The sequence below is a fragment of the Heliconius melpomene genome, chromosome 5 (assembly GCF_056956725.1).
Source record: "Heliconius melpomene rosina isolate 202511_hmr_F chromosome 5, ASM5695672v1, whole genome shotgun sequence".
Classification (NCBI taxonomy): Eukaryota; Metazoa; Arthropoda; class Insecta; order Lepidoptera; family Nymphalidae; genus Heliconius; species Heliconius melpomene.
Genome location: NC_140393.1, coordinates 5,358,731 through 5,379,714, shown reverse-complemented (window position 1 = coordinate 5,379,714; position 20,984 = coordinate 5,358,731). Strand labels below are relative to the sequence as shown.

The window sequence follows — 20,984 nt, the reverse complement described above, 5'->3', positions numbered from 1 at the left end:
GGGTGCTTTCCATTCCAAGTAACTAAGTTGCTAAATTCCTTTTCAAATTGTGTCTTTATATGTCTATTCATGAAGATGAATTCAATTAATCAGAGAACGATTTAAGATAAAGAAATTGAGGGCATCGTGGCGCAGGGCCACAAGCGTGTGACTGTTACGTGACGGTCGTGGATTTGATTCCCACTCGGGGGAATTTGTTTATTAATATTTCTTCGCTCTGGTACCAACGCAAAAACGTGGCGTTGAGTTACGCCAATCAACATGTAATGCCTCGAAAATGCGGCGGAAGGATGTGCATATTTGAATAGAGTGTCTTAACAATAGGATTCCTCTGTCTATCTAACTAAATAAAATCGTTTAAAAAAAGATTAAAGATATAATTGTAAACAAAAGTAAGAAATAATTTTCTACTTCCATTTTATATCCTCTCGTGCATTGAAATAAATATAAAGGTAACTTATTTAAAAAATTGTGAAATTTATAAATTTATGACTCCATTACAGTGCTATAACATTTATACGTACCATTACGTTGGTAAATTGTTATAAATTGTACATATTAATATAAAACTTTAACATAAATAAAAAAAAATCTGTTATATAAATAAAGGCAAAAAAATATGAAAAGAAAAATCTAAAATTGTATAGTAATTATTATACGTTCAATCTATGTACGGCACCTATATAAAACGGGTGAATCTTCTTTTTCTTTTCTAAGTCATTATGAGTTTATTGTATATCAAAACATGTCGGGAACCTTATTAAGAGTGTTTTTGTTCTCAGAAAATTACTTTATAGTACGCTAGGATCTTTATTAATTTTAAAAATAGCATAAGTACTATCTATTATATATATTGAGGACAGTCGTTGCGCAGGGAAACAAGCGTGTGGCTGGAAATGGAAATGCGGGCCCGGTTACCAGGTTCCCTCTGCCTATGTGGAAAATCATATTAATAATAATAATATAAAGCTAAAAAGATAAATAAATACGTGCACTTGTAATGTGTGTTACAATTCTATTTTAATACAGAACAAGTATCTACATTTTATTTGAGCTAAATCCTCATATGTCGGCCACGACAGATTCGTAATTCACATATTATTCCAGTTATAATCCTCGTTGTAAATCCAGGTCAACCGAATAGACATTTTTATAAAAACTGCAGAAAAACGTCCGCGTCAACCCGTAATAATTGTATTAACCATGTGATATCATAGATATTGTATCAATCAGGAAAAACTTCCTGGTGTACGGTCTCTTTAACTTAAATTGGATGGACTTTAAATATGTACATGTAGGGTGGGTCGATTTTAAGTTTTTTTTTATGAATATCGTAAGGGAGGGGGGGAGGAGGGAGGTGTTTAAAAGGTGCGTTATTTTAATATTATTATATGAAAAATATAATGATATATGGTTATGCATAAAAATATATAAAAATATATGGTTTTTTTGCCTACATCTCCAATATTGTATGCTTTTTAGCAAAGCACGGCATTTAGTTCCAGTACTTACCCAATAGCACGCAGTGTATACAGAATATGGCGTAAAGTGGCTAACAGAGTGTCGTAACACTAAGCTCAGAGGACCTTTCTGTTAAGACAGGCGAAGCCAGCGATGGGATACTAAGAAATATAAATATAATTTTTAGTCAAATAAACTCTTTACATTTTCTATTATAAATCGAATTAATTAAATTAGAAACGAAAAGGCCGCTTTTTAATAGCATCAATTTTAAATTTAAAGCGGAAAAGAATCTTTCACTCTTTAATTAAGGCGTACGTAAGTTGGAAATGAGAATATCAAAGCAATTCAGTTGATACAACTGGATATTTTATTAAGTGAGCGGTTTTTTTCCATTTTAATTAACTTAAGTGGTAGCTCCAGTGAATGCTAGAAAAATATTTATTTTTCATTTAGAAAATAATAATAATGGATATTGACAGTAAAATTCAATTTTAATACTTTATTGAGGCGTAGAGGCGCAAACGTGGTAACGTGATTGTAAATGCATCTGATCGTGGGTTCAATCCCCACTCATGGAAATGAATTATTTATTTAATTTATATTTTCATTTTATCCTGGTGTTGAGGCAAAGCGCGGGGTTGAGTTTCGCCAACAACAGTTTCTCAACATGCAATGCTTCCAGAATTCAGCCGAAAATGGGGAACTGAGTGTCTTAACACTAGATTCCCTCTGCCTATCCTGCTGTTTGCGGGATACAGCGTGAAGCTGATATTATTTTACTTTATTAAGAAATCAGCATTAGTTTCAATTTTCCCGATACAAAATTTACTTATTTCATTTGGGCTACTTGCCAGAAATATCATAGCGGCACAGGTGTTTTATATGACCCGCGATATGAAATTTTTACACGTCGATACAGCTGTTGTGGTTAAATGTAAACGAATATTATTTTTGTTTTTAATTTGTAAAAAATCCATTACAACAACGTTACGCGCTATTTCCCATGAGATTTGGGGGGGAGTTTCGGTTTCCATCTTTTGCTGATTGCATTTTTTTAGCTGATTGATGAATTCGCGCTGGGCTTCTTTTAATTATGTTTGTCTGTAGTTAGACTTGGTCGAAATTTTATTCTTAGAAGATATGGATATAAGATAAAATATTTTATTTTGTAGCGGAGTACTGTGAATAAAGAAAGAAAAAATGTTAAGTTCCTTATTGGATGTCAAACCCAAGGTGAAATGCCAACTGAAAATTATACCGCCAAAAAAAGCAAAGAATAAAGATCTAAGCCGAGCATCTTTCTGTCATCTGCGAACCTGTGCTTGTATACAAAGGTATGATGGCTGCACCCAGCTAATCATTGTCTGGGATCTCCCCTGTTTTCCAGTATAATTTTCACAAAACCATAACAAATCCCAGACGTGTTATCCACCATATTTGACAATGTATACCGACGTCTAGTAATTTATGGACATGCCATGTTTAGTGTTGGTGTTGGTTTTCAACACCGCACACATCCCCACTTATCATACCAACAGGGACGTATTGGCACCCCGTAATATTGTACGCCCGTGTGGTGTTCGTTGTATATGGAAAATTGTAATCCTAGATATGGCTGACATAGATCGTTACTAGTAAGCGTTTCATTATCAGCCTTCATTCAGGATTGTATTTTTAATAAATTGTACTTAAATTGAAATAATGTTCCTATAGTTTGTGTGTAGACAATTAATCTTTTGAATTTAAAATTAATTCTTTTATTCGAAATGGGCCTCCATTTTGTCGTTGCCCCGGAGCCCCTACATACCTAAATCCGGCCCTGGCTGAGGAATGTAGTATCTTAACACTAAATTCCCCTTGTCTACCTTATTATATCCGAACTTTTTCAATTCACATTAGTAATATAACGATTTATTGCATAAAATAAAGTATTACTATCCATATTAACTTTATATAATTGTATTTATGTATAAAGTCAAGGTAAAAGATTGCCGCCAACGCACTCCGATGGAAATAATCATTAGAAGTTATCTAAGCGTAGCGAGGGCAGGCCAAGTTTACGGTATGAATTTATATTACAGAAATATTCTATATATTTATTATTTTCAGCACAACTACGTACAACATATTGCATATAGTTTTTTTTTTAAATATAAGATTTAATTCATTTTCACACATATCTAATATTAAGTGAGACATGTACTCAACACGCTTTGCCTCCAAAATTTGGCAGAAAGTGGAGGGCATAGTATCTTAACACTAGGTTCCCTCTGCCTTCCCTGCTGTGTGCGGGATACAACGTAAAGCTGATTTAATTTTTTAATTTAAAGTGAGGCCATCACCAATTTCTTTTACTTTGCTTGTTGAATGACTAACGTAAAAAGAAAGGAAAAAACAACGTTAATAACGTTAGACTCGTAATTCATTGCGCTACGAGCATTGTCATTCAATGCAAGTACTACAAAGTAATCAGTTTCTATGAAGAATATTAATCCATAAAGCTTTATCAAGAATTGCCGACCGAAGACGGGTTAAATTATAATAAATGGAGACTTTCTTCGAAACCCCTTTTTTGCAAGGTCTATGTTATTTTATATTTCTTGTGGTTTCTTATGTTGTTATAATTACTAATTAAATATAATAGTTACTTTATAAAAAGATAATATCGACGATGTTAATTACTTTCTAATAACTGACCAAATGCAAAATGAATATGGAAGGTGTTGTGGAAATGAAATATTTCATAATTTCCAATTCTTCGCTCGGCAAAGCGTGGCATTGAGTTCCTCAGCAAGCAATTCCTCCAGAATTCGGTGGAAAATGGGGAGCAGAGAGTCTTATCATAAGGTTCTCTCTGCCTATCCTGCACAGTGCGGGATACAGCGTGAAGCTGATTTTCTGAATATATGTATACACTTGTGTATGTGTATATTCACATATTAAATAATGAAAATTGAAGAAGTACTTCAGTGTCTAATATGTAACTTTATGACTGAAATTTATGATTATTAAACCAGATATAGGTTAAGTACAGGGATCTGGTTTTATAGTCGCTATAGTTGTTTGTTATATCATCTTTACGTGGTATCCCACATACAGTATTAGGGAACCTAGGAGAACCTAGTGTTAAGACACTCCGTTCCCCATTTTCCACCGATTTCTGTTTGAGTTAACTTATTTTTTTTTTTCATATTGTTGGATGTATTCTAGACTAATTACTATTAAATAATATATTAAGATTTGAGATGACAATTTTACATTTGGACCGCTTTAAATTCTAACACCTATTGTGCATATAAAGTACTGACTTCATAAGTGAATGAACGACATTAATATGAAAGATCATAAATGCCACAGAAATATATGAAGCGATACATTTGAATAAGAGGCGGAGACGACCACGCCTGGAACAGAACAATGGTAGCTCTATAGAGACTAACACCCACGAAGCCATCAATTCTCCGCTATTAAACGGAGACAGGTTTAGTATTATTATGCACATATTAAAATTGGCATTTCTATTTAATCCAATGAACTATTTTTTTGTAGCGCACGTGACGTGTTCTATTCAAACAAAAGCAATTAAATATTTTTATTCATATTTTAGGATTGAACCAATTTATATCTCTGTTAGTTTCGTTTTTATAATCCAAATTGATTACTGTATGAATTATGTCCGATATTTTTTAATTATGAAAAAGTAAGTAACTTTTTATAAGTAACAGATGTTTTTTAACTAACTTTAACAATAACTGTTAAAATGTATTATTTTAATCAATATATAAAGTTTTAGTTCAAATCTATTTCATTTTCCAAATTGTACCTGACGAATGTATAAAATGAAGAAGAAAAAATATGGAAAAATAGTACGAATTTATGTTGATACATTCACATGTGGTCACACATTCACACATGTGACCACATATTCACGTTTGTCTATATACACATATTCACAGAAGTCAACACAATTTCACACTCGTGGTCACAATTTCATATATGTGGTCACAGATTCTCATATATTTTCACATATGTATTCGTACATGAGATATACACATTTTATGTCAACGCACTCTTTATTCAAATAAATATTCATATAAATATAAATATTTTAAGAATCATAAATTCGAATATGAATTACAATTTTTACAAGCTTTTATTTATTACATCATGGTATTAAAAATATAAATATTATTCATTTACGAAAATTATTAAACTGTTTTTAATAAAATTCGGTGTAGTTGGGAGATTGGACGTCTGGCAAACAAAGGATATGTCCTCTACATATGAACTTTGTTGCAAACCAGAATATTATACAGTTTCGATGGAAACAGGATAGATATTTCTGGAATGTTCTGGTTCCTGTGTGTGAGGCGACTGCACAGGTTTCAATAAAACTATATTGCAATATTTAAAAAGAACTTTATAAATAGATCTAAAACTGTGTTATAAATGTTTTATTATTTATGCAGATGTACGTTGATAAAATTATTATTTAATTATTACTTTAATTATCTGGAGGTTATGTAACTTCTTTACACAATATAAAAGTTACAAAATAATATAACAACAACAGGATTAGATATTTTTTCAAATGTGGTTTTTCAATAAAGTTAAAAACTACTAGGATTGCTTTATTTAAGTATTTTATGTTATTGTTTTTTTCGACATCATTTTTATTATCATTACGTTACGTTACGGTCAAAATATAAAAGTATATAAATATCTTCACGCTGTATTTGTTTTTATATAACTATCTATTAAAAATATAATACTTAAAATAAATTTACAAAATTGTTCAAACAATTTTAATAGTTCAGCTACTAAACTGTTGCTTGAAATGAAAAATTATGAAAGAATTTTATATTCTCTCAACGATACCTCATTTAACATACATATCTCTCAGATTTTTTTTTTTTTGATTTTGACAAAAAAACTTACTTCGTAAAGGTGAATATTAATTACTATCATGTCTTTAATGGTTCTCACAAGGCTAAATGAATCGATACCTGCCATAAACAAACAAACACATATGCATACATACTGATAAACAGATTACTCTCCTTTATGTCGCTAAAAAAATAGTCAGGTGGAAAATATACGGCAGGAGCCTTTAAATCTTTAAAAGTTTCATCATTACAAATATTATTATATTAAAGTATACATATATATATATATAGTACAAAAATCCAAATTTCAATAGATTACGAAAAAATATGAAAACGCCAAGAGTCTATAGACTAATTAAATCCTTGTAATTATCCTGCTCATGCGGAATTGTCATTGTTAGTTAGCTCTTAATCCTTAAGTGTAATTATGAAAATCTTGCTATTAAGAGTTAAAGTTAAAATACATATTTGCGTACTAATTAAAATAAACATTATTTTTATACGATACGGTAGTTGTATTATTAGGTAATTAAAAGGATTTGTCTAAATTGCCAAAATTAGTACGAACTGCTGTTGAATGTATTTTATCTTTTTACCTATTATTTTCTTAATTTATTTTGTTGTTTTGTCCTGTAATTTACTGACATCCTCTAACTACTTAAAAACGTTGAAACTATAATTATAATAGACTGACTATATTATGTATCAAAAGACTATAACTATAAGTGTTTTTTTTTTATTATTATTTTTCATGTTCGAAAAATTGATATTTGAATTATAGTAATTGTATTTCTCCTTTTCTTAATAAATAACAGTAAGATTCATAGAAAGTTGTGAACGGAAGTGTCTTAATGGAAACGGAGTGCTTTAACACTAGGGACAAGTCCACGTAGTAACTAAATAAAAAAATATACAATTTATTACTTGGATACTAAAACTTTGTAAATCTAACATGTCGCTTGGTAAGATCCTCCTTTATTAATGTGAGGTGCTCTAACACTGCTAGACTGCAGATTGAAGTTTGAAAAGCTCTTAGAATCTCTTCTTGCATTTATTTTATTTATTTTCATATTAAAAACTCTTTGAGTACATTCTTATCTATGCATGCATGCATGCATGTGAATAGAGAAGAATATACGCCTTTTATACGTTCCAGCTTCACGCATTGTAACCCTGCTTTTTCAAGGGGCGCGGGTTTAAGTCCTGCTACTAGCTAATGTTATTTTTTTCTAAATATGGCATAACAGTTTTAAAAATGTAAAAAATATTCTATATTTATTTCAGATCCTGAAATAATGGCGAGTTAAGCATGCCAGTTGGGCCCCCTGGTCCAATGCTACGGACAGAGAACACAAGGGGTATGATCGGAAAAATCTGTTAAATTAACTGAATAACAGTTTACATATTAAGAAGGGATTACGGTAGTAAATATTCAGTGAAATAATTATTTTTATAGCATACTAGCGGCCCGCTCGCGGTTTCACCCGCGTGAACTATGTTATTATTAATTTCTGTCTCCATGACTACGTCCTAGTGACGTCTATGCAAAATTTGAGACTTCTAGCATTTGTAGTAACGAAGTTTCATACAAACTTTCGACCTCAAAAAAAACCCCTTAGAAGTCGAATATTGCAAATTCCCGTCTTAGCGCGCACCTACGTCCTATAAGTAACACATGTAGTTTCTGAGATTTCATGATGAGTGAGTGACCTTTCGATTTTATATATATAGATAAAAACGTCGTCATTTAATATTTACTTTGATAATTCTGTCAATTTAATTAATTGTCTCCACAATCTCCGCCAATCGAAAGTGCTGGGTCGCAAAAAAGACTAAATATCTCCACTAATGACTCTTGAGTCCAAAGCATTAATCTTCACAAAGGAAGTACTTACAATGTTTTGTATCTGTTTTTTTTTTAAACCATGAATAGATTTGAACTTCAATAGAGAATCTTTTCTTGGCATTTCGAAGACATCAATCATGAGAAGAAAGTTGAAATTAGTTTTATTCTTTTTTTAAATATTTTTTAAAATAGATACCTATATTTATATTATTAACTAGCGGCCCGCTCGCGGTTTCACCCGCGTGAACTATGTTATTATTAATTTCTGTCTCCATGGCTACGCCCTAGTGACGTCTATGCAAAATTTGAGACTCCTAGCACTTGTAGTTTCTGAGATTTCGTGATGAGTGAGTGACCTTTCGATTTTATATATATAGATAGATATATAGAAGATAATCAAATTTCCTTAAAAAAATATTTTTAATAGCTCTTATCTTTGCTATTTTAGAATTAATACTAAAATAAATAAAGTATAACATAGTAAAAATAAAATTTTATTTAACTTTAAAATGTTTATAATTTATACTATGAATAAACTGAGATGAACCACTTAATAAAGGTGAAACTTCTTGGAACGCTTTGTAAGTGTGAATATAATTTTGAAGAAATTACTAAAGTTAAATTTATATTGGAAAATAACAAATTGTGAAAACGTGATGATGCAAAAAACTTCTTATTGCTTTCAACAAAATGTAAAAAAATTCAAAATAAATCAACTTCACGCTGTATCTTGCACACAGTAGAGGCAGAGGGAACCTAGTGTTAAGACACTTTGTTTCCCACTTTTTGCCGAATTCTGGAGGCATTGCGTGTTGAGTGGCAGAACTCAACTCCGCGCTTTGCCTCTACACCATAGCGAAGAAATGGAAATATAAACGTAAATAAATATTTCACTTCCTCGAGTGGGGATCGAACCCACAACCGTCGCGTTACAGTCATTCCCTCGTGTCCCACAAAATAATAAATGTTATTTTGTCTTAATATTATACTTGTTATTATATTTGATGGTATTGATTATATACATAATATATGGTTAGCTTACAATAAAGAAAATATTATTGCTACTAAATTATTATTTTAAAATGTTTAAATTTAAATAAGACTTTCTTCTAAAAACAGTTGACAACTGAACAGACAGTAGCTGTCACATATCACAAAAATTATTTTCCCAAATTAAAACACAGATTCTGGACAACAATTTTATTATGAGACGCAATACGGACTATAAAACAGCTTTTCTAACATCTACTAAAATACCTATTTCTATTTATTCTGTAAGAGTTCCCCAACCCTTTATTATCGGAGCCAGTAATCCTATTCTCCCAAAAATAAAAGGCTCAATCCAACGACAGAATCTCAAATTTTGAAGGAAATAATTCATCTGTAGCCTTGGACGGAAATAATAAACATTTATGAACAGCGTGTAACTGATTCAAGTTGTTGAGTGACTGCGGTGATAAAATTGGTTATACTGCGGAGAGGAAAATTGTATGAACGTTTTATTGGCGATATTGTAAGGTGTTGAATGAATTAATTGGCTGGAAGTGTTACAATAAGTTTATAAACCTCGAAAATCGGAGAAAAACAAGTTTATATAATCGGAAATCGGGAAAAAAATAAGTTTATATACTCGGAAATCGGAAAAAATAAGTTTATATACTCGGAAATCGGAAAAAAATAAGTTTATATAATCGGAAATCGGAAAAAAATAAGTTTATATAATCGGAAATCGGAAAAAAATAAGTTTATATACTCGGAAATCGGAAAAATACAAGTTTATATACTCGGAAATCGTTTTAGTAGTTATGGGACACCCATATCACGCACAACTGAACTATTTTCCACGTAATAAAATCCAAATGATGCGATAGAAATGCTATTTCAAATGTCGACATCGCCTCGGTAAATGAGTCTTACGCACAAAAGGAATTGAAACCCTAATATTATTTCTTTGATCAAAGCTGTTTATTTATTACGAGAAACGAAAATATATTCTTTATTTCTGTCTTCGAATTGTATTAATGAAATAATTATTTTACTCAATTATACGATAATTGGAATATACTGTTTACTTAATTATTGTTTATCTTTATATATGTATTATTTATTTAGTCCCTGTCAAAAGTTATTTTAGGATTACATAAAAGGAAAAATATCAGTCTGTTAATTTCACATTCATATGTGTCTCGTACTGGCTTCAAAAGAAATACAGATGTTTTATTTGTAAACTTCCACAGAGACTTCCAATCAAATTCGGCAAATATTGGATCCTGAAAACGTAAAAGGATTTTTGTATTTCCTTATTTAATTTAAGTAACCAGAAAAAAAAGTAAACCTGTACTTTATTATTTAGATCTTTTCTGTGAGAACAGTTAAGAATGGCGGCAAAATTTGGAGAAATCTTATTAAGATTTTATTTTATTATTTTTCATAATACGATTATATTAATAGTCTTGAAATTATTGTGACGAAGGAATTACTTTTTAGATATCTTATCTTAGCAACTCTCTCCGCATAAACAAAACATACCAAGGACTACGCATACACTATCGGCAGGTATATTCGCGGGGCAAATAAAAGTTCCTTGACTAAAATAATTGAAAACAATATCAAAATCGCTATTTCTACGCAAAGGTACTTCACATACAATATGCATAAAATAAAAATTGTTAATAAAACTCCATTTTGCTAAAAACTACGATTTGTTTATTTAGGAGTCGATTTTAAAATTATTTCAATAGTATAACATCACTTGTTGGTTTATTTCTATTTTCTTATTATAATTTATTTTTAAATATGAAAATACTTGACGTTATAAGTTATTCCAGATTCTGAACGAATACATATAATAATACTCAATACTCAACCCGCAATGCTTCCAGAATTCGGCAGAAAGTGGGGAACGGAGTGTCTCAACACTAGGTTCCCTCTGCCTACCCTGCTGTGTGCGGGATACAGCGTGAAGTTGATTCAGATTTGATACGAATACATATAAAAAACAATATGAGCCCTAAATTAGTTCTAAGTGAGCATTAGTAGGGTTTAATTAGAGCTTGGCGGTCTAAAATGCAGATTGCGAGTACCTACACTGTAACTACTAAATTGCTTGTACCCCAGCCCCGAGTGCTAACGCAATCTAAATGCCGGTGGGAATTTCACTTACGTCTAGATAACATAGGACATAATAATACAATTTCATATCTAAATTTATAGTAAAATCGGATCGATGTCTATGCATGGAATGTATATAAGAAAAAATGTTATTAAAATAAAAAACAAATCTTAAAATTAAATAAATGAAAATATAAACAAACGTAAATAAATATTTCACATCCTCGAGTGGGAATTGAACCCACAACCGTGGGGTATAGTCACACTCTTACCGCTGCGCCACAACGGCCTCAAAATATATTATTGGTGGTATTTAATACGTAATAGAAAGAAAACTAATATTTTTTTTTTTATTTGTTTGTACGTTTGTTCACGCTAATTTTAGAGAAGTCTCAACCGATTTAATTGCAGTTTCACAATTTTATCTTATCTTGTTTGTTAGTGTTTTTTCTATATTACATATGTATATTAAATGAGATTTTTTAATGCATCGCTTCAAAAAATAAAACCTTAAGAAAATAAAAATTATTTAAGAGATATATGAGATCGATTTATATTGGGCTTAGTTGGCAGAGAAATGAAAATTATTAATTCCCCGATAGGGGATCGAATCTACAACTATCGCAGTCGATGACAATAAAATGTATATAAGCAAATATTTAAATTGAAAATATTTCATGGTTCTATGTCACAATAACAATTTGTATTAAACTTTTTAGTTTAGAACCACTTCAATTTAGTACTGTATTCATACAAAAATAGGAAAACTGAGTAAGTTGAAAAGTTTCTTTACAATCTCTATTCTTGCGTAAGCTAGACAGCTCTCAAATTCTCAAGTTTTGGATGGAGGTTAGCCAAAGTTCTTCATTGTTTGCCCAAAATTTGGTTTACTAACTGTATCTTTGTTTTAAATGTTCTTCTCGAAATATACTTTATTTATCGTAGTTTAAAAATTTTCAATGTTTTGTGAATCAGGACGTTAATAGAATGCTGATTTTATTTTATTATGATTTAAAAAGTTATTGACACTTTAAGAGCTAAAACATATTCATAATTGATTATTGAGAAAAAAAAAGATACGGAATAAAAACATAAATATGAAACTTTAGAATAGTTAGGATATCTAGTAAAGGCCACGGTTTTTATTGATTTTTAAAAGACCTTTTGTAATTTAAAACCAGTTCAGTTTTGAAATTATATAATTAACAATTTTAATTCAATTAAAATTAATAATTAACAGAAATTATATAAAACAAATATTTAAATAACGCCAGTCGTGGCGCAGGGGCACATGCGTACGATTCCGAACGCGACAGGTTTTGGGTTCGATTCCTATACGGGAAATTGAAATATTTCTACACTCTGGCAAAGCACAGCGTTGAGTTTCGCCACGCAACGCTTTCAAAATGTGGCGGTAAATGAGGAATGGAAGTGTCTTAATGGAAACAGAGTGTCTTAACATTAGGTTCCCAGGTTCCTTCTGCCATACTGTGTGTGGGATACCGCCAGTGAAGCTACAAAAATTATGGAATTAAGAAAATAACTTTCAATAAAACGTAGCAGTAGAAAATAACTGAAGAATATTCAAAAAGGCACGTAGCTACGAACCGACGTTCTTTACTTAGCACCAAGGGCACAAATGGCTTTGATAAGAAAAAGAAGAAAATAAAGAATGAAAAGATTTTTTATAGATAGAACTTTTTATATCTATGTAAAAATGAGGGCAGCTATGATTAAAGTCGGATAGCAGAAAAATAATAAAAAATAATAATTGACTATTAAAAGTTAGAGCCTATAGCTGTGCAGGGGTTCGGTTCCCACTTGGGGAATAAAATATGTGATAATTAGGTAATGTATTAATGAGCGACGTTGAGTACCACAATACGGAATGCCCCCCGAATTCAACGGGAAGTGGGGCACCGACGTGTCTTAATGGGAACGATGTTGTAAAACTAGGTTCCTACGTTCTCTTTTAAATTTTAATAATATTATTTCTATTTATACTAATTTAGACTCCCAAAAAAACTAAAGCTACGCATTGTAATACACTACGGTTAGGAGATTTTTGAGCAATATTATTGTTAGCACACTCGCTTCCGGCTCAATTAATTTTCCCGCTTGTAAATTTGAAGCATGTGCTACCTACTCAAACAAAATGTATTGTTATAAAGTAAATTAGATAAATAGAAAGAGATGAGGCCAGTCGTGGATCCTCGACCCTCGATTCGCACTCGAAGATATGAAATATTTAATTTTTTGTACGCTCTGGTGTCGAGGCAAAGCGCGGCGTTGAGCCCCGCCACTCAACACTAAATTCCGAAACGGAACGTCTTATTACTAGGTTCCCTCTGCCTACCCTTCTACATGCGGAATACAACGTTCAGCTCAAAAAAAAGACAAAAAAAGAGTAAGCCTTCTGAATTAATTCAGAAGTTTTTGAAAATTAATTCCTACTTTATATATGAAATCTAAGAACCGCCTAAAATTACTTTTAAATTACAAAATAATATTTGATAATTTAATTATATGCTACCATTTTAAAAAAATATGCACACACAACCCCGATAATTGAATGTAGGAATTTAGACACGAAATAACTATGAAACTATGAAATTAGTTTAGAAATTTAATTGATTAATTCCCACGTGAATTAACTTCATCCTAATAATCATTTATCTTATGTAAATTTTAAATAAAAAGGGGAGTCGTTCCACAACGCGTAGCAAAAATGCCATATTCCATAATAAAACGAATGTGGGGGGGGGGGGGGGGGCGTTTAACAAATTCACACTGTCAGTGAATACGGCTTACGTATCCAAGTGGAAATGGGAGATAAGACAACACCTTTACGGATTCGTTATTTATTTGCCTATTTCTACCTTTTGAATTTTTAATATAAATGTCAACATGTATCTTCTTATTTTGATATAATATTTAAGTATGAATATATGTATTATATATGAGTTTACGGAATGTTGGAGACGACGAAATAATCTACAATTGTAATAAGCTATGCTATATTTAACACAAACATATACAAAGGTTGATGTGCCTTCCTATTACTATTTTAGTAATAACCTTTTTCAATAAAACATAAGGTAGTAGTAAGTAAATAAGGCCTCTTTATTTTTGGACAATTTTTAAATTTTTATAACTTTTGTATATATTAGAAATAGAAATTTTTACATTAAGATAGAAAAATAATAGAGAAAAAGAAAAAAAATTATAGAAATAATATAGAAAAAAAAAATTGTTAATCTAAAATTTTTCCTATCTTTTACATTTGCAAATATTTCACCATTTTTTTACTTATAAATTGTTTTATAGAACTGTAAAATATCTATAACATTATTATAAAATCGACGTCGTAGCGCTGTTGGGATTTGTTTGATTACGCGCGATGACTCTTTGTTTAAGTATCACTCTCGGGAATATTTATATTTAGTTGAGGTCACTCAAAAAGCAATATACGTTTTTTTAGCTTCACGTTGCTTCCCGCGCATAGCAAGGTAGGCAGAGGGAACCTGGGAACCTCAACGGGGAAGACAACGCTGCAGTTTAACCAGAACGAGGAAATCACGTCACGTTTACAGCCTCTCGCTTGTGCTCCTGCTCTACGATGACCTCAAAATAATACATAGATATCTCAAAAGAGAGGTCTTGCTCACTACAAGCGGAGAATTTAAAAATATATTTTATATTAACAAGAGAACTAATTATTACAGAATTTATATTTACTATAAATAATCGATCAAATACTTACTGAAGTTACAATAAACTTACTACTCGTAGATGTCGAGAGTCTTGTATTTCAAACAATGTGGATAAAATAAAACTTTGAAGCAAAGTTTTTAGAGTCGAAAATGTTTATTATTAAAATAAAGTAATATTCTCAGATAAACTCATATACCTAGATAGCAGATATTATTAAATATATTGCTGTGACCTCCTTTTTACAAAATTTCTTAAGTGGGCAGGTGCTGCAGGTGCTCGTGCTAACGGTTCTATACATATCTTGTCGTTCGGGCATCAAGAGGGATTAGTCAATCATCTCTCTCTCTCTATTTAAATTATATTACTTTCTATGTTAATTTGTTTTTAATTGATTGTGTATAGTTCGGTCTTAATTTTCTAGATAATTGCTTTATGTTTTAGAACTTTTATCTCAAACGCTACTTCAAATGGAAATAAAAATCTTTATAATTGAAACCGGGACTGGGTGTAGGTTCGATTCCCACTCATGGAAATGATATATTTAATAATTTAATTTTGCGCTGCTGAATTCCGCTACTCAACACAATGGTTCTATAATTCAACGGAGCGTGAAGACCGGAAATGTCTGAATGTGAACGAAGGAGGAGAACGCTGTCTTAACATTAGGTTCCCATCATGAAGCATAAAAAAAATGTTTTTTTTCTTAATTTCACTCAATATACCGTAGCTAAGTTCTTATAAAAGTTTTGTACGCTTACAATTTCTACCTTTAAAAGTAGTATGCACAAGTTTCAGCAAGGAGGCAGGATTTCTTCATTATACTTTCTTTTTGGCTCAGTTGTTCGCAGAGACTAACGTTTACTTTCACAAAGTCTTGTTAGTTTCAATTAGCATTTATAGTTTTTTTTAACAAAAAAATTTAAATCACAAACAATAAATATCTATATTAGATCAAAACTTCAATTCTTCTGTTCTGTTCATAAAAAAAACCAAAACTAAAAAAGTGCAGACAAGAGCACGAACCACCAATGTCCGTGGTATTTAATAATAGTAATAATAAGAGGCTATCGCTTAGCTGATGGATCAAGAACCGGATACAGAAGGCAGTATTACTTGAGACGGCGCGCATTGTGCGGAGGTTCCTCTCTCTGGAGCCCTAGCCACCGCTGGCTTTGACCCTTGTCCCTCACTCGGAAGAGTGGCTTTTTTATATTTTTAAATGTATTTTTTTTTATATAATAATTTATATTTAAAAATGTAAAATTGATTCACTAATGTAATAAAAGTATATCATGTATGTAATAATAAAAAAAACCAAGTTACTCTAGTCTCAACAAACAAACTCATAATATATATTTCTTATTATTTTGTATGACAGCTTGCAAAAAAATAATAAAAACCTCAACGGGTGATTAGAAATGCGCCACTGTGACCTCTTTCTTAAGAACTCCTTAAGTTGCTGCTTATGCAAGCGGTACGACGTAATATCCGATCTCAGGCCGGCATCAAGGGCTTTCAAGTTCTGAACTATTCCCACGTCAACGTCACGTTACACTACGAAATTGCCAATATCTGATATAAAGGCAAACATTTATTGATGTGGGAAACTTTGGGAAGTTATTTATTTTTTCAGCTTTCCACTATATCCTGGGCACAGGATCGGCAGAGGGTTAATACCTAGAGTTAATACACTCCGTTGTTCCATTTACTTTAGCACAGCGAAGGAAATAGAAATATCAAATATCCTCGAGCGGGAATCGAACCTAGAACCTCAGCTGGCCAGGTCATCCTCATTATTTTTATTCTGGAAATATATAAACAACATCTATAAAAGAAGTAAAGAATTATTGTGCTCAAAACATCATATCTTGGGTAGATTGGACACTGTCTCATCATACTGTCAATAGCAGGCGATAGTTTGTATCGAATTTAATGGGGCAAGTTTCAAACGCCATAATTAAAGAACTGCGCTGAACAGAATTTAATAGGTCTTGCTTCAGGAAGATGAAACAAAATACCTTGTTAGCTCTTATCGTCCCTCATTTTCTTCATTTTCGTGGCATATTTAATTATGAGTAAAAACGACATTTTTTTAGTATAAAAAACCAGTAAAAAAACAAAGTTTTCGAAGCAAACGAAAGAAATGTAAGTACAAATATAGGGGTTACGGTATATTTAGGGGGTCAACAAATTTTATATCAATTTTGTTAAGTTAACAAAAATATAAAAATAGCACTAGACTCTAGTCATTTTTCTTATCTTGGAGCATTGCTGATTAGTGAAATTGACAGGTTTGATCCACTTCCCAAGGGATGAACGCTGGTAAACGGGTGGAATTTATAATGCTTTGTCTAAAAATAACTGCAAATTTTATTCTTTATTATTATATGACTAGAAAAATTAAAAACTTTTTAATCATATAACGTCGACGTAGGAACACGACGTAAACGCGACAGGTTGTGGGTTCGATTCCCATGCGAGTAAAAGAAATATTTATTATTTTCATTTATTTTTTAATATGAGGCAAATCGCAGCATTAATTTCCGCTATTAAGCACTGAAAAGTCGACGAAAAGTGGTGGACGGAATACACATAAATCTATATATATAAAATCGAAAGGTCACTCACTCACTCATAACGAAATCTCAGAAACTACAAGTGCTAGGAATCTCAAATTTTTCATACGAGTTATTTATAGGACGTAGGTGCTCGCTAAGACGGGAATTTGCAATATTCGACTTCTAAGGGGTTGTTTTTGGGGTTGAAAGTTTGTATGAAACTTCGTTACTACAAATGCTAGGAGTCTCAAATTTTGCATGGACGTGACTTATAAGACGTAGCTCACGGAGACAGAAATTAATAATAACGTAGTTCACGCAGGCGAAGCCGCGGGCAGGCCGCTAGTGTATTATATTAATAAAAGTCTAAAACATTCATAAAACGTATGTAAATAAGTAGTAAAGCTTTTTAAGCTAGAGATAAAAGCAAAATGCTGCATACAAGTTTTTGTTCGTTTGTAATTCAATTAAGCTCTAACACCTGAACGCATTTGAATGAAACATTACATGTGGATGGTTCCGTAGTAGTTTCTTTTATTCAAATGCACGAATATATTTTTTTTTACATAGACTAAAAAGAAATATATTTTTAAATATATTTTTAAATTTAAATTCGGTCACGCGGGCGAAGCCGCAGTTAATCGCTAGTCTAGGTAAATAATATACCTCGTTACATGGAGTATCGCGGTAATTTAAGCTTTAACACTTTGGCGTACAACTAAGCTTAACTTAGTCTCTTGGTTAAGACTTATAGAAGTCTCTTCCACGAAGTTACAAGTCCTATATATCCTTTAACGGTCTTCACTTTCAACTATTTAGCTTTTCAGATAAAGTTTAGGAAGGTACTAGAACCATAATTACAATATATTAGCTTCATGCTGCATCCCGCATATCCCGAACCTAATATTAACACACTCCGTTCCGCATTTTCTATTTAATTTTTTGGGGCATTGCCTGTTGAGTGGTGGAACTCAACACGGGACTTTTGCCTTGGTGGTGCCAGAGCACAGAAATGGATATTAATAAATAATAATTTATCTCCTCGAATGTATATTGAACCCATAACCGCTGCGTTATAACTGTAACGCTCGTGTTCCCCTGCACCACGAGGGCCTCATACATTGGTATATTATTTAAGACTCCTATTAATAAAACTAAAATAAAATATATTTAATAATTGTAAAATGTTCGTGTAGAAAAATTCAAACGACCATCACTAACAGAATTCATGTGGAAACGTATGCATTTTACATCGGCCTGGCCGCAAATCGCAATCCACTTTGTAGACTTGCATCTTTATCATAAAATATGAACATAGTAAAACTAGTTTATAAAAGCTGTATTGTATTTATTTAACTTAAATTGTATTACTATTTATATTTCAATAGTACAATTTACTTACGATTTTTCTTCATGTTTATCTTTCACATTTACAATTTACGATTTTTGTACTGTGGGTGACAGTCCCAAAATCAATTCCATATCTAAATCAGACCTACTGAAACAAATTGCAATATTGATTTTTAGAAACAAATACTGCAGCACTAGGGGGCTAGAGAGTTGTTATCTAAACCTAAGAACATGCAATCAAATCCAAAAATATTACTGAAAACCGCATTAAAATCAGACAAGTTGATTTTGAAATAAATGGTAACTTTTGTAATGGTAACTTTGCACAAACATCCTCTCACCGAATCGCATATACCGCCTCCGTTCCCTAGTGGGTAAAAAATGCACATGACATACATGTCCAAGATATTTCAACTACAAGCTACCGCATTCAGTCAGGCAATTTCCTGGTTCTCGCTGAAAACTGCTTCATTATTGTTTGAGTCTTTATTAACTAAAAATAAATTGACATTTCATACTGTATCTCAAATAGAAATATTTCTTTTTCCTAGCGTTTAAATTGGGCAATAAATATGTTATTACTATATTTATATATAATTCACTATTTGTAAATTTTTGACTTTGAAAAGATTAAAGCTTCATTCATCTTTTTTCTTTTATTACAGTATTTTTCCAAAAAAAACAATTTTTAAAATGCTGTCATATTTTCGCTTACAAACTGGCTAACGTTACGTATCAAGCGAATTGAATTTCAATTGCTAAACGTGAACAACCGGTGGACGTTTGCTTCGCAAAGTTATGTAAAACGTGGCTCCAGTCGTTTTATGGTGGAGCTTTTTCCTGAAGCTTCGTTGAAACAAATATATTTCGCCCTTTTTATGTTGGCAAGTCTAATAAGACATTTTAATTAATTATCTATAGTGAAAAATCAACAAAATACATGTCAGCTTATTATTTTTAAGGTTCCTCTAAAGAAAAAACGGAACCCTTTGGATCACTTCGTCGTCCATCTGTCTAGAGAATTTATTTCGAAATAACGTAGAGCTACTAATCTAAAATGAATATTTAGGCCAATAGTCCCTTGAAGCAAATATTATTTATAGAAGTTATCACAATCTCTTAAAGAGTTGGGTTTTACCATTCAAAATCCCATTACTTCTTCTTCCTCATGGCATTAATCCCGGCGTATGTTGCCACTCCACCCAACTCATGGAAAGCTTACTCTAAAAAACAGGAGAAACGTAATTATGTGAAGATAAAAGAACTATAATTATGAATGGTATATTTTTTGTTGTATATCTATTAAGAAATTATTTTTAAATTAATTATAACGACGGCATTGTCATTTTTTGATACCAACCAAAGATATTAAATACCAACTAAATGCTATTGATTGATGGTAACTATCAACTTACAAGCATTTTCTTATAAAAGCACCTTTTTTCTATACAATAAAATTTCTCATGTCACCAATTTCTTTGGAACGGAAGATGGCTTCTTTACACCTCGAGCCAAACCCCTTTCGCATATAAAGAAGTTTTTATATCAAAGGGGTATCTGTTACTTGGAAATATTTGATCTATTTAGGACTGCCTCTACTTGTTAAAGACGGAATTTTGGATCGACAGAATAAAAGGGATAGTAGTGATGCTTCGGAGTATTTATTATTTTGCAGTCGTGGCGCACGGGCGCAAGTGTGTGACTGTAAACGTAGTGGGTTCGATTCCCACTCGAAGAAATTTATATTTTCATTTCTTGGCTTTGGTGTCAAGGCAAAACACGGCGTTGAGTTCCGCAACTCAATAAGCAATGTCTCCTGAATTCGACAAAAAAGGAGTGTCGTTACACTAGGTTCCCTCTGACTAGCCTTTTATGTGCGGGGTACAGCGTGAAGCTGATATGTTTTTAACTTTTATATTTATTCTTGACTACAAGATATTTATGCTTACTAATATTAAAAAAATGTTAGAATAACAAAATACTTCTGATATTCCTTTATTTGCATTTAATACTATTAAGAATTTTGATGCTATCTATACAAACAATCAGTAATAT

At 31.7% G+C, this 20,984-nt stretch overlaps 1 protein-coding gene across 2 annotated transcripts in view; it reads right to left on the bottom strand.

The window, feature by feature from the left end:
* The window catches only part of LOC146539023 (monocarboxylate transporter 2-like), a 50,971-nt gene that overhangs the window by 14,277 nt on the left and 15,710 nt on the right, over window positions 1-20,984 (bottom strand). The window lies entirely within an intron of this gene.